Source organism: Anas acuta, unplaced genomic scaffold (assembly GCF_963932015.1).
Source record: "Anas acuta unplaced genomic scaffold, bAnaAcu1.1 SCAFFOLD_50, whole genome shotgun sequence".
NCBI classification, from domain to species: Eukaryota; Metazoa; Chordata; class Aves; order Anseriformes; family Anatidae; genus Anas; species Anas acuta.
In genome coordinates, this window is record NW_027076097.1 from 347,608 (window position 1) to 359,878 (window position 12,271).

The 12,271-nt window shown below is 48.6% G+C and overlaps 1 long non-coding RNA gene and 1 pseudogene across 1 annotated transcript; both read left to right on the plus strand.

Moving 5' to 3' along the window:
- Positions 1–12,271, plus strand: part of LOC137848951 (kinesin-like protein KIF27) — a 118,195-nt pseudogene that overhangs the window by 59,575 nt on the left and 46,349 nt on the right.
- On the plus strand, positions 9,383–11,369 carry LOC137848966 (uncharacterized). The gene is made up of 2 exons (XR_011091614.1): positions 9,383–10,760; positions 10,808–11,369. It is a non-coding gene; the product is annotated as an uncharacterized lncRNA (long non-coding RNA).

Here is a 12,271-nt window from a genome sequence, read left to right on the forward strand (position 1 = left end):
CTTTGGCTGTTGAGCAGAAACAATGCGCGAGTGCATCCAGAGAATAAAATGTGCCCACATGTAACTGTGACGTCCTCAGTGTGTCCACCAGCTTGTGAAATCAATCCCACATCTTCTCGTGGTGCTGGATGAATGGCTGAGCTTCCCATCTGAGCAAGGCAGAGCGTGCAAGTAGGGCCTGCAGGGTGGAAAGAGGGATGGGGCTCAAGAAGCAAGCCCACTGCTATGACAGAGTCCCTATAGGCAGTGTGGGTTTTCTCTCTATGCAAGCCTCATTATTCAGAGGCAGAGTATGGCTTCGTCCATTCAAGGTCCAGAATCAGTTGTCAAATGCTAGCCAAAGCCAGTGGCTCCTGGGCTATGTGACAAACTAACCCTAGAGCAAAAACCCTCCTTGTCCTCTTACCTGGTGCCCTTTCTGCGATGCCTTTAGGGTGAGTCAAGGCTATGATCTCCACCTTCTGGGGCTGGTGTTTGAGCTATGTCCTACCTCAGTGCTGAGACTCTTTTGCCTCTGTAGAGGCCCTTTGCCATGACACGAGTGACGATGAGAACTAAAATCAACTAGCCTCTGAAACGTTCTTGTTCCCAAGCACAGCTTTTTCACTGGATTGCTTGAACTCCTCGTTTTTGGCCGAGAAGCTATTGTTTCTCTGTGCCTTTAATAAGAGGCTTTCTCTGGAGCCAAGTCAGGATGGCAAGATTGAGCTGGGCAAGGCTATCGAGGAGGAAATTCAATCTTCCCAGCTGGGTGTCTGACCCTTGGAGCCCGGGCCAACTGATCTGAAGTGGCTGTAAAAGCTTTATTTCACAGCATCGCTGTCTTCCCTACTCGCATTCTAGGCACGGTGTTTCTGCTGACAGCATCTTCCACCTCCTCAGCAGAAGCTGCTTCTGTCTTTAAACGTAGTACAGGCTGGACGCAAAGAAAGAAACTGCTAGCGGTACTTTTAGCTATTTAAATGGGGAGAAAAACAGCCACTGTTTCTTTCTTTGTCCAGGGCAGCCACGAATGCTTGCGTGACATGGGCTCCTCTCCCACGTCCTTAATTGCCAAGCCGATAGCGGCTCTGGTGACGTGTCCCATGGGTGTCTGCGCAGTGACGGGGCTGCCTCACCCCTGTGTACCCCAGGACAGACATTTGGGGGGCTCTTTGCTGCTACCACAGGGCGCAACCTGCGGGTCCTGGGGCAGGCAGGATGAGTGCTGCTGGGCCCGGAGGGTAGGCCTGGCCTGAGAGGAGACAGTAAAGGAGGCAGGTTTGGGGCTTAAAGCAGGCTTGTCCTGCCCCAGCGTTCTCCAGAACCTGTGTGCCTGGCTCTGGAAAGCCGTGACAAGACATAAAATGACTCGCAGCTTGCCAAGAGAGCTGCGGTGGTGGAGGAATGGCCGCCTCAAGGGGCTGAGGCCAGGCACCATCACGGGCAGGACTCGAGAGACGAGGCACGATCTTGGCACAGACAGAGAAGGGAAGGGGAAGCACTGCTCTGCTGGCCCTGAGCGGTGCAGCCCCAGGAGAAAAGAAAAATCTGTGTTTCCTTCCGCTGATGTCCACGCTGAAGGTGCAGAAGGGTTCCGTGCTGTTGCTTGGGTCAGCCTTGTTGCCAGGTTGGGAATGTTTAGCCTCCCGGTGCTTCGGTGCTGTTGGGCTGCACTCAGAGTGTGAGCTCTGGGCGTTATTTCTCAACTACTGCGTTATTGGAGCATACAGACCCGAGATATTCTGCGGATAGGTGATTTAAGCCACGTCAGAAACACCGCTGTGGCATGTGCCAGCGTCGGACGCCCGTTCGACTGATCGGGCGGAGCAGGTGAATTGAATTTGGTGCTGGATGGCAAGGTGGTGTTGGGAGAAGAGCTAGGCTAAGGAGAGCTTCCTCTTGCTCTACCCCTTCCCATCTCAAATGGCCGCTTCCTGGGGAGATGGGTTCGTTGGGAGGTTAACTACAACGTTACAGTGAGGATGAGGAATCCTCTTTAGTCCCGTAGGTATTTGCTGCCAGGCGGCAGCGTTGATTTCAGAAATTGTATTTCAAAAGGGAAAAAGAAAGGAAATCTGTATTCTTTGACATACTCTCTTTTCTCGGAGAGTAGATGTAGGAGCTTCAGCAGTGCCCTTCCTCCAGAAACGATTCCCAGTGTCTGCTCAGACACTGAGGAGGAAAATGGAGGAGAGCCACCCGCTATAAATAAAGGAAAGAAGGGGTCATGGATTAAGGGAGAGCCACTACTTCAAAAATTGGTGCTCTCTACAAACCGGTTAAGGGTTTGGGACCTGCAGGTGCTGCCTACACCTGTGTGCGTTGCAGTCGTGCCTGTTGCCACTGAGCAAAACGGGGAGAGCTGCTTTGTCGAACGCGGCGTGTTAAAGCACGTGCCGCTGCCTGGAAGAAAAGCACGGACTTCTTCCCTCGTGTGGGACTTCTTCCCTAGCGATCTGTGGTTTACCTGATGGTTTCCCATAAGCTGTGAATGTTTAAAAGAAAAAAAAAAAAACAAAACCAAAACCCAACCCCAGCGTTGAGAGTGGTGAGGCAGATCCTCACCTGGGGCCTCAGAATCAGCGGTGACATCACCATGCGAAGCATTGTGTGCGCTTCGGGTCGGGGCTGCTGCGAGCCTCGCAGCGGGGAGGGAGAGCGGATCCGGGGTGCCTCTGTGTCAGGCCTGTGCCCTGGTGGCTTCGTGAGCACTGAGGGTTTGACTCCTGTGTTCCCAGCTTTTGCTTGCGCACCTGCGGTGTGGCAGAGCCAGCGAGCTGCTTCCTCAGCTGGAGGAGGAAGAGGAGTGACCTCAACGTTGCCGAGGTAAAGCACAATTATTGAAAAGATTTGGCAAAGATGTGGGTTGTAGCAGCGCGGCTGCTGCTGCAGCTGCAGCAGATCCTGGAGTATTGGAGAAGATAGAGAGGGGTTTCTTGGTGAAAAGAATGCTGTTAAAAGTGTTTTCATGCCAGAAATTAGGAGAAACGCCTCTGTTGTTTGACATCCTCTATTGACCTGGCACATTGGCATTACAGCGTACCCTGGCACGCTGTTTGTATGGAAAAAAAAGGTCTTTTAGTCAGGGCAGGCCAGAAACCTGCCTTGGCACTTCCACATCGCAGCAATGCTTACAGACCCTGCATCCTGGCTGCCAGGCCAGGATCTAAATCCGATGGTGCTGTTGGTAAACTGAAGCTCAGGAAGCGCTTCTGGGTTTTTCTGTACTTCCATGTGAATTTTTACCCTCTGAAGATGGTGTATTAAGCTATTTTTGTAACAACAACTAGGTTTAAAAGCAGTTTCAGTTTAACATCTACATGCTTGGGTGTTATTAACAGAGCTTTGTATACTGAGCTGGTGCTTGGTAGGAGAAAAACCATAAATCTTCCCTGGGAAAGTTGGACCCCCTCAGCTACATACTGCTATGAGGAAACTCAGATGTAAGAACACACTTAAATAACACATCAGCAGAGCTGTTGTGCTCCTGACCACCAAAGGCACCTTTTTCCAACACCGTCGTACTGGAAGTTGATGCAGCTGGTTCCATCCTTAACGTGGGACTGTACAGTGCTGTAAAAGAAATATTTTTTCACAGCTTTGGAGAAAGTGAAGCAGAGAAAACCCCACCTAACCACTGATACCTGGACCCCAAACTGCCACAGACTGACAGCGATGCCCACTGGATATCTCCTGCTGCCTTCTGACTGCTCCAGCAGAAGTCCCGTTTGAATTAGCCAGCAGGTCCCTCTGAGTGGCTTTGCTGAAACTCCTGCCGTAGGAAGTATCCTACGGGAGCCAAGTTGCTAAACTGATGTGTGGTTTTCCCTTAACCCCCTCAGCCCTGACTTTGCAGCTCCTGACGACACTGCCAACGTGTGCAGTGTCACCGTGTGCCAACTAGGTGCCAGCTGCCATGGTTTATAGATTGTAAAATGAGTGATTTGGGACTCGTGAGCACTGAGAACAGGTTAGCAATTGCTTAAGAGCTTTACTTGTGTCGCTCTGGGGCAGGGAGATGGGTGAAACATCTTAGGCTTGAAAGTGATTCCCTGCAGAGGGACGTGCTCAGATCTGCACAACAGATCTGTCGTTTTGGTCACCTTATTAGATCCCTGCTTGAGAGGTTGCTTGCAAGAATCGATTCCTCTTCACCTTGATGTGTCAAGCTAAAGACAAATCTGTGCCGAAGCACTGTCTGATCAGACGAGTGCCTCAGTTCAGGATTGTTCTTGGACAGCTCCAGAAACACCAGGACGATCAGCGCCTTCAGGAACAGATTAATTGGATCTCGAGGCTGTCATAAAACAGGTCCCTGAAGTTTGAAGACTCTTCCAATAGTTTGGGCCAGCAAGGAGCAGCTGTAGCTGGCGGCTGCGGTAACTCGGGGCTCAGAGTCTCAGAGAGCGTGCTGAAAGGTGACCCCCCGCTGGCTGCTGGAGGAAGCTGAGGCAGCGTTCAGCTCTAACCTTTGCCTTCTTGGCTGTCATCTTTGCACTCCTGCTGTCAGTGGGTGTTGAGTGTCCTTCCCCCCAGCCTCAGCACGTGCCCTCAGATGTAGGCAGCGTTTAGCAGCTAGAATTCACTCCAATATAAAGAGTACAAATCATGCGTTTTCTGCTTTTGCTTTGGAACTCTTAGCTTGAGGTTTTCCTGCAGGCCATGAGGTTTCTTGCAGCAGCAGGGATGAGTTCTGTTAGCAAGAGGCTGTTCTGTGCTTCGACTGTGGGAAGATGAATGGTTACCCGTGCACCGTTAAATAGAACTTGACACCTAGCACACCGCACTTGCAGCCTGTGGGGTGCTTTAACAAGCAGGTAAATCAGCAGAGGCTGTTTTGCAGCCGGGGTGATGCTGGGTGATTAAAAAGCAGGGGCAGAACAAGGAGTTTCTAGTGTTTGTTCTTGCTTGTCATCTGACTCTCCACTTCCACTGTTCGTTAGAAAAAAGAACAAAAACAAAACAAAACAAAACAAAACAAAACAAAAAAAAACAAGGGGTAAGCATCTTAATATCTTTATTATAAATGGAAGGCACAAAACAGACCAGCTACAGAGACTGTCCAAGAGAAATACTTGGTGCTTTATAAACAAACAAGGAAGTACCCTTAGGTGGGTGTGATAATCCTCCTCTAATGCGTTTTTGGAGTGCAAAAATAGATTTGTTCTTGCTCTTCTCTCCAGGACAAAGGCAGAATAGGCAACTGCAAAGTTAGACCAGGGAGGTCAGTTTGTTCCATACTGAGAAAGACAAGCCTGTAAAACAAACTAGACAGATTTTCTTGGTACTATTCATCTTCCTTCAGCAAAGGCAAAGCTTATGACACTTGTTGGTGTGTGTATATATATTTATCCAGTGCTCTCACAACAAAATTTTGATTTGAAGAGGGCACACAGATCTGATTTTTTTTTTTCTTTTCCAGTAACTAGTATAATAAGCACTGGTATTTTTGTATAAAAACAGAAAAATACAAAACAAAAGACTGAATATTATGTGGTATGCATGACATTAAAAAAAAATGGTGGTTTCAAAGCAATATGTACCCTGGTGTGTTTGCCATATCCTAGAGTCCAGCTTAAAGTGCATCTGATCTGTATTGCATTTTGATATTAATCTCTGTGTACAATGTTTTGCATGTAATTTATATAGTTCTTGGGAGAAAAAAAAAAAAAAAAGAATGAATTGTCAGTTAGCTTCTTCTGAGAAAACAGACTCCAAGCAGAGATATTACTCAAATCAGAAGTGGACGAGCAGTTGAGGGGTGGGAAAAGGGATACATATACAAAATTTAAAAATAAATAAATAAATAAATAAAACATGCTGGGGGTGGGGGAGAAGGGAAATGGTTTTGAATCAATAAAGCTTTGGCTGTTGAGCAGAAACAATGCGCGAGTGCATCCAGAGAATAAAATGTGCCCACATGTAACTGTGACGTCCTCAGTGTGTCCACCAGCTTGTGAAATCAATCCCACATCTTCTCGTGGTGCTGGATGAATGGCTGAGCTTCCCATCTGAGCAAGGCAGAGCGTGCAAGTAGGGCCTGCAGGGTGGAAAGAGGGATGGGGCTCAAGAAGCAAGCCCACTGCTATGACAGAGTCCCTATAGGCAGTGTGGGTTTTCTCTCTATGCAAGCCTCATTATTCAGAGGCAGAGTATGGCTTCGTCCATTCAAGGTCCAGAATCAGTTGTCAAATGCTAGCCAAAGCCAGTGGCTCCTGGGCTATGTGACAAACTAACCCTAGAGCAAAAACCCTCCTTGTCCTCTTACCTGGTGCCCTTTCTGCGATGCCTTTAGGGTGAGTCAAGGCTATGATCTCCACCTTCTGGGGCTGGTGTTTGAGCTATGTCCTACCTCAGTGCTGAGACTCTTTTGCCTCTGTAGAGGCCCTTTGCCATGACACGAGTGACGATGAGAACTAAAATCAACTAGCCTCTGAAACGTTCTTGTTCCCAAGCACAGCTTTTTCACTGGATTGCTTGAACTCCTCGTTTTTGGCCGAGAAGCTATTGTTTCTCTGTGCCTTTAATAAGAGGCTTTCTCTGGAGCCAAGTCAGGATGGCAAGATTGAGCTGGGCAAGGCTATCGAGGAAGAAATTCAATCTTCCCAGCTGGGTGTCTGACCCTTGGAGCCCGGGCCAACTGATCTGAAGTGGCTGTAAAAGCTTTATTTCACAGCATCGCTGTCTTCCCTACTCGCATTCTAGGCACGGTGTTTCTGCTGACAGCATCTTCCACCTCCTCAGCAGAAGCTGCTTCTGTCTTTAAACGTAGTACAGGCTGGACGCAAAGAAAGAAACTGCTAGCGGTACTTTTAGCTATTTAAATGGGGAGAAAAACAGCCACTGTTTCTTTCTTTGTCCAGGGCAGCCACGAATGCTTGCGTGACATGGGCTCCTCTCCCACGTCCTTAATTGCCAAGCCGATAGCGGCTCTGGTGACGTGTCCCATGGGTGTCTGCGCAGTGACGGGGCTGCCTCACCCCTGTGTACCCCAGGACAGACATTTGGGGGGCTCTTTGCTGCTACCACAGGGCGCAACCTGCGGGTCCTGGGGCAGGCAGGATGAGTGCTGCTGGGCCCGGAGGGTAGGCCTGGCCTGAGAGGAGACAGTAAAGGAGGCAGGTTTGGGGCTTAAAGCAGGCTTGTCCTGCCCCAGCCTTCTCCAGAACCTGTGTGCCTGGCTCTGGAAAGCCGTGACAAGACATAAAATGACTCGCAGCTTGCCAAGAGAGCTGCGGTGGTGGAGGAATGGCCGCCTCAAGGGGCTGAGGCCAGGCACCATCACGGGCAGGACTCGAGAGACGAGGCACGATCTTGGCACAGACAGAGAAGGGAAGGGGAAGCACTGCTCTGCTGGCCCTGAGCGGTGCAGCCCCAGGAGAAAAGAAAAATCTGTGTTTCCTTCCGCTGATGTCCACGCTGAAGGTGCAGAAGGGTTCCGTGCTGTTGCTTGGGTCAGCCTTGTTGCCAGGTTGGGAATGTTTAGCCTCCCGGTGCTTCGGTGCTGTTGGGCTGCACTCAGAGTGTGAGCTCTGGGCGTTATTTCTCAACTACTGCGTTATTGGAGCGTACAGACCCGAGATATTCTGCGGATAGGTGATTTAAGCCACGTCAGAAACACCGCTGTGGCATGTGCCAGCGTCGGACGCCCGTTCGACTGATCGGGCGGAGCAGGTGAATTGAATTTGGTGCTGGATGGCAAGGTGGTGTTGGGAGAAGAGCTAGGCTAAGGAGAGCTTCCTCTTGCTCTACCCCTTCCCATCTCAAATGGCCGCTTCCTGGGGAGATGGGTTCGTTGGGAGGTTAACTACAACGTTACAGTGAGGATGAGGAATCCTCTTTAGTCCCGTAGGTATTTGCTGCCAGGCGGCAGCGTTGATTTCAGAAATTGTATTTCAAAAGGGAAAAAGAAAGGAAATCTGTATTCTTTGACATACTCTCTTTTCTCGGAGAGTAGATGTAGGAGCTTCAGCAGTGCCCTTCCTCCAGAAACGATTCCCAGTGTCTGCTCAGACACTGAGGAGGAAAATGGAGGAGAGCCACCCGCTATAAATAAAGGAAAGAAGGGGTCATGGATTAAGGGAGAGCCACTACTTCAAAAATTGGTGCTCTCTACAAACCGGTTAAGGGTTTGGGACCTGCAGGTGCTGCCTACACCTGTGTGCGTTGCAGTCGTGCCTGTTGCCACTGAGCAAAACGGGGAGAGCTGCTTTGTCGAACGCGGCGTGTTAAAGCACGTGCCGCTGCCTGGAAGAAAAGCACGGACTTCTTCCCTCGTGTGGGACTTCTTCCCTAGCGATCTGTGGTTTACCTGATGGTTTCCCATAAGCTGTGAATGTTTAAAAGAAAAAAAAAAAAACAAAACCAAAACCCAACCCCAGCGTTGAGAGTGGTGAGGCAGATCCTCACCTGGGGACTCAGAATCAGCGGTGACATCACCATGCGAAGCATTGTGTGCGCTTCGGGTCGGGGCTGCTGCGAGCCTCGCAGCGGGGAGGGAGAGCGGATCCGGGGTGCCTCTGTGTCAGGCCTGTGCCCTGGTGGCTTCGTGAGCACTGAGGGTTTGACTCCTGTGTTCCCAGCTTTTGCTTGCGCACCTGCGGTGTGGCAGAGCCAGCGAGCTGCTTCCTCAGCTGGAGGAGGAAGAGGAGTGACCTCAACGTTGCCGAGGTAAAGCACAATTATTGAAAAGATTTGGCAAAGATGTGGGTTGTAGCAGCGCGGCTGCTGCTGCAGCTGCAGCAGATCCTGGAGTATTGGAGAAGATAGAGAGGGGTTTCTTGGTGAAAAGAATGCTGTTAAAAGTGTTTTCATGCCAGAAATTAGGAGAAACGCCTCTGTTGTTTGACATCCTCTATTGACCTGGCACATTGGCATTACAGCGTACCCTGGCACGCTGTTTGTATGGAAAAAAAAGGTCTTTTAGTCAGGGCAGGCCAGAAACCTGCCTTGGCACTTCCACATCGCAGCAATGCTTACAGACCCTGCATCCTGGCTGCCAGGCCAGGATCTAAATCCGATGGTGCTGTTGGTAAACTGAAGCTCAGGAAGCGCTTCTGGGTTTTTCTGTACTTCCATGTGAATTTTTACCCTCTGAAGATGGTGTATTAAGCTATTTTTGTAACAACAACTAGGTTTAAAAGCAGTTTCAGTTTAACATCTACATGCTTGGGTGTTATTAACAGAGCTTTGTATACTGAGCTGGTGCTTGGTAGGAGAAAAACCATAAATCTTCCCTGGGAAAGTTGGACCCCCTCAGCTACATACTGCTATGAGGAAACTCAGATGTAAGAACACACTTAAATAACACATCAGCAGAGCTGTTGTGCTCCTGACCACCAAAGGCACCTTTTTCCAACACCGTCGTACTGGAAGTTGATGCAGCTGGTTCCATCCTTAACGTGGGACTGTACAGTGCTGTAAAAGAAATATTTTTTCACAGCTTTGGAGAAAGTGAAGCAGAGAAAACCCCACCTAACCACTGATACCTGGACCCCAAACTGCCACAGACTGACAGCGATGCCCACTGGATATCTCCTGCTGCCTTCTGACTGCTCCAGCAGAAGTCCCGTTTGAATTAGCCAGCAGGTCCCTCTGAGTGGCTTTGCTGAAACTCCTGCCGTAGGAAGTATCCTACGGGAGCCAAGTTGCTAAACTGATGTGTGGTTTTCCCTTAACCCCCTCAGCCCTGACTTTGCAGCTCCTGACGACACTGCCAACGTGTGCAGTGTCACCGTGTGCCAACTAGGTGCCAGCTGCCATGGTTTATAGATTGTAAAATGAGTGATTTGGGACTCGTGAGCACTGAGAACAGGTTAGCAATTGCTTAAGAGCTTTACTTGTGTCGCTCTGGGGCAGGGAGATGGGTGAAACATCTTAGGCTTGAAAGTGATTCCCTGCAGAGGGACGTGCTCAGATCTGCACAACAGATCTGTCGTTTTGGTCACCTTATTAGATCCCTGCTTGAGAGGTTGCTTGCAAGAATCGATTCCTCTTCACCTTGATGTGTCAAGCTAAAGACAAATCTGTGCCGAAGCACTGTCTGATCAGACGAGTGCCTCAGTTCAGGATTGTTCTTGGACAGCTCCAGAAACACCAGGACGATCAGCGCCTTCAGGAACAGATTAATTGGATCTCGAGGCTGTCATAAAACAGGTCCCTGAAGTTTGAAGACTCTTCCAATAGTTTGGGCCAGCAAGGAGCAGCTGTAGCTGGCGGCTGCGGTAACTCGGGGCTCAGAGTCTCAGAGAGCGTGCTGAAAGGTGACCCCCCGCTGGCTGCTGGAGGAAGCTGAGGCAGCGTTCAGCTCTAACCTTTGCCTTCTTGGCTGTCATCTTTGCACTCCTGCTGTCAGTGGGTGTTGAGTGTCCTTCCCCCCAGCCTCAGCACGTGCCCTCAGATGTAGGCAGCGTTTAGCAGCTAGAATTCACTCCAATATAAAGAGTACAAATCATGCGTTTTCTGCTTTTGCTTTGGAACTCTTAGCTTGAGGTTTTCCTGCAGGCCATGAGGTTTCTTGCAGCAGCAGGGATGAGTTCTGTTAGCAAGAGGCTGTTCTGTGCTTCGACTGTGGGAAGATGAATGGTTACCCGTGCACCGTTAAATAGAACTTGACACCTAGCACACCGCACTTGCAGCCTGTGGGGTGCTTTAACAAGCAGGTAAATCAGCAGAGGCTGTTTTGCAGCCGGGGTGATGCTGGGTGATTAAAAAGCAGGGGCAGAACAAGGAGTTTCTAGTGTTTGTTCTTGCTTGTCATCTGACTCTCCACTTCCACTGTTCGTTAGAAAAAAGAACAAAAACAAAACAAAACAAAAAAAAAAAGAAACAAAACAAAAAAAAACAAGGGGTAAGCATCTTAATATCTTTATTATAAATGGAAGGCACAAAACAGACCAGCTACAGAGACTGTCCAAGAGAAATACTTGGTGCTTTATAAACAAACAAGGAAGTACCCTTAGGTGGGTGTGATAATCCTCCTCTAATGCGTTTTTGGAGTGCAAAAATAGATTTGTTCTTGCTCTTCTCTCCAGGACAAAGGCAGAATAGGCAACTGCAAAGTTAGACCAGGGAGGTCAGTTTGTTCCATACTGAGAAAGACAAGCCTGTAAAACAAACTAGACAGATTTTCTTGGTACTATTCATCTTCCTTCAGCAAAGGCAAAGCTTATGACACTTGTTGGTGTGTGTATATATATTTATCCAGTGCTCTCACAACAAAATTTTGATTTGAAGAGGGCACACAGATCTGATTTTTTTTTTTTCTTTTCCAGTAACTAGTATAATAAGCACTGGTATTTTTGTATAAAAACAGAAAAATACAAAACAAAAGACTGAATATTATGTGGTATGCATGACATTAAAAAAAAATGGTGGTTTCAAAGCAATATGTACCCTGGTGTGTTTGCCATATCCTAGAGTCCAGCTTAAAGTGCATCTGATCTGTATTGCATTTTGATATTAATCTCTGTGTACAATGTTTTGCATGTAATTTATATAGTTCTTGGGAGAAAAAAAAAAAAAAAGAATGAATTGTCAGTTAGCTTCTTCTGAGAAAACAGACTCCAAGCAGAGATATTACTCAAATCAGAAGTGGACGAGCAGTTGAGGGGTGGGAAAAGGGATACATATACAAAATTTAAAAATAAATAAATAAATAAATAAAACATGCTGGGGGTGGGGGAGAAGGGAAATGGTTTTGAATCAATAAAGCTTTGGCTGTTGAGCAGAAACAATGCGCGAGTGCATCCAGAGAATAAAATGTGCCCACATGTAACTGTGACGTCCTCAGTGTGTCCACCAGCTTGTGAAATCAATCCCACATCTTCTCGTGGTGCTGGATGAATGGCTGAGCTTCCCATCTGAGCAAGGCAGAGCGTGCAAGTAGGGCCTGCAGGGTGGAAAGAGGGATGGGGCTCAAGAAGCAAGCCCACTGCTATGACAGAGTCCCTATAGGCAGTGTGGGTTTTCTCTCTATGCAAGCCTCATTATTCAGAGGCAGAGTATGGCTTCGTCCATTCAAGGTCCAGAATCAGTTGTCAAATGCTAGCCAAAGCCAGTGGCTCCTGGGCTATGTGACAAACTAACCCTAGAGCAAAAACCCTCCTTGTCCTCTTACCTGGTGCCCTTTCTGCGATGCCTTTAGGGTGAGTCAAGGCTATGATCTCCACCTTCTGGGGCTGGTGTTTGAGCTATGTCCTACCTCAGTGCTGAGACTCTTTTGCCTCTGTAGAGGCCCTTTGCCATGACACGAGTGACGATGAGAACTAAAATCAACTAGCCTCTGAAA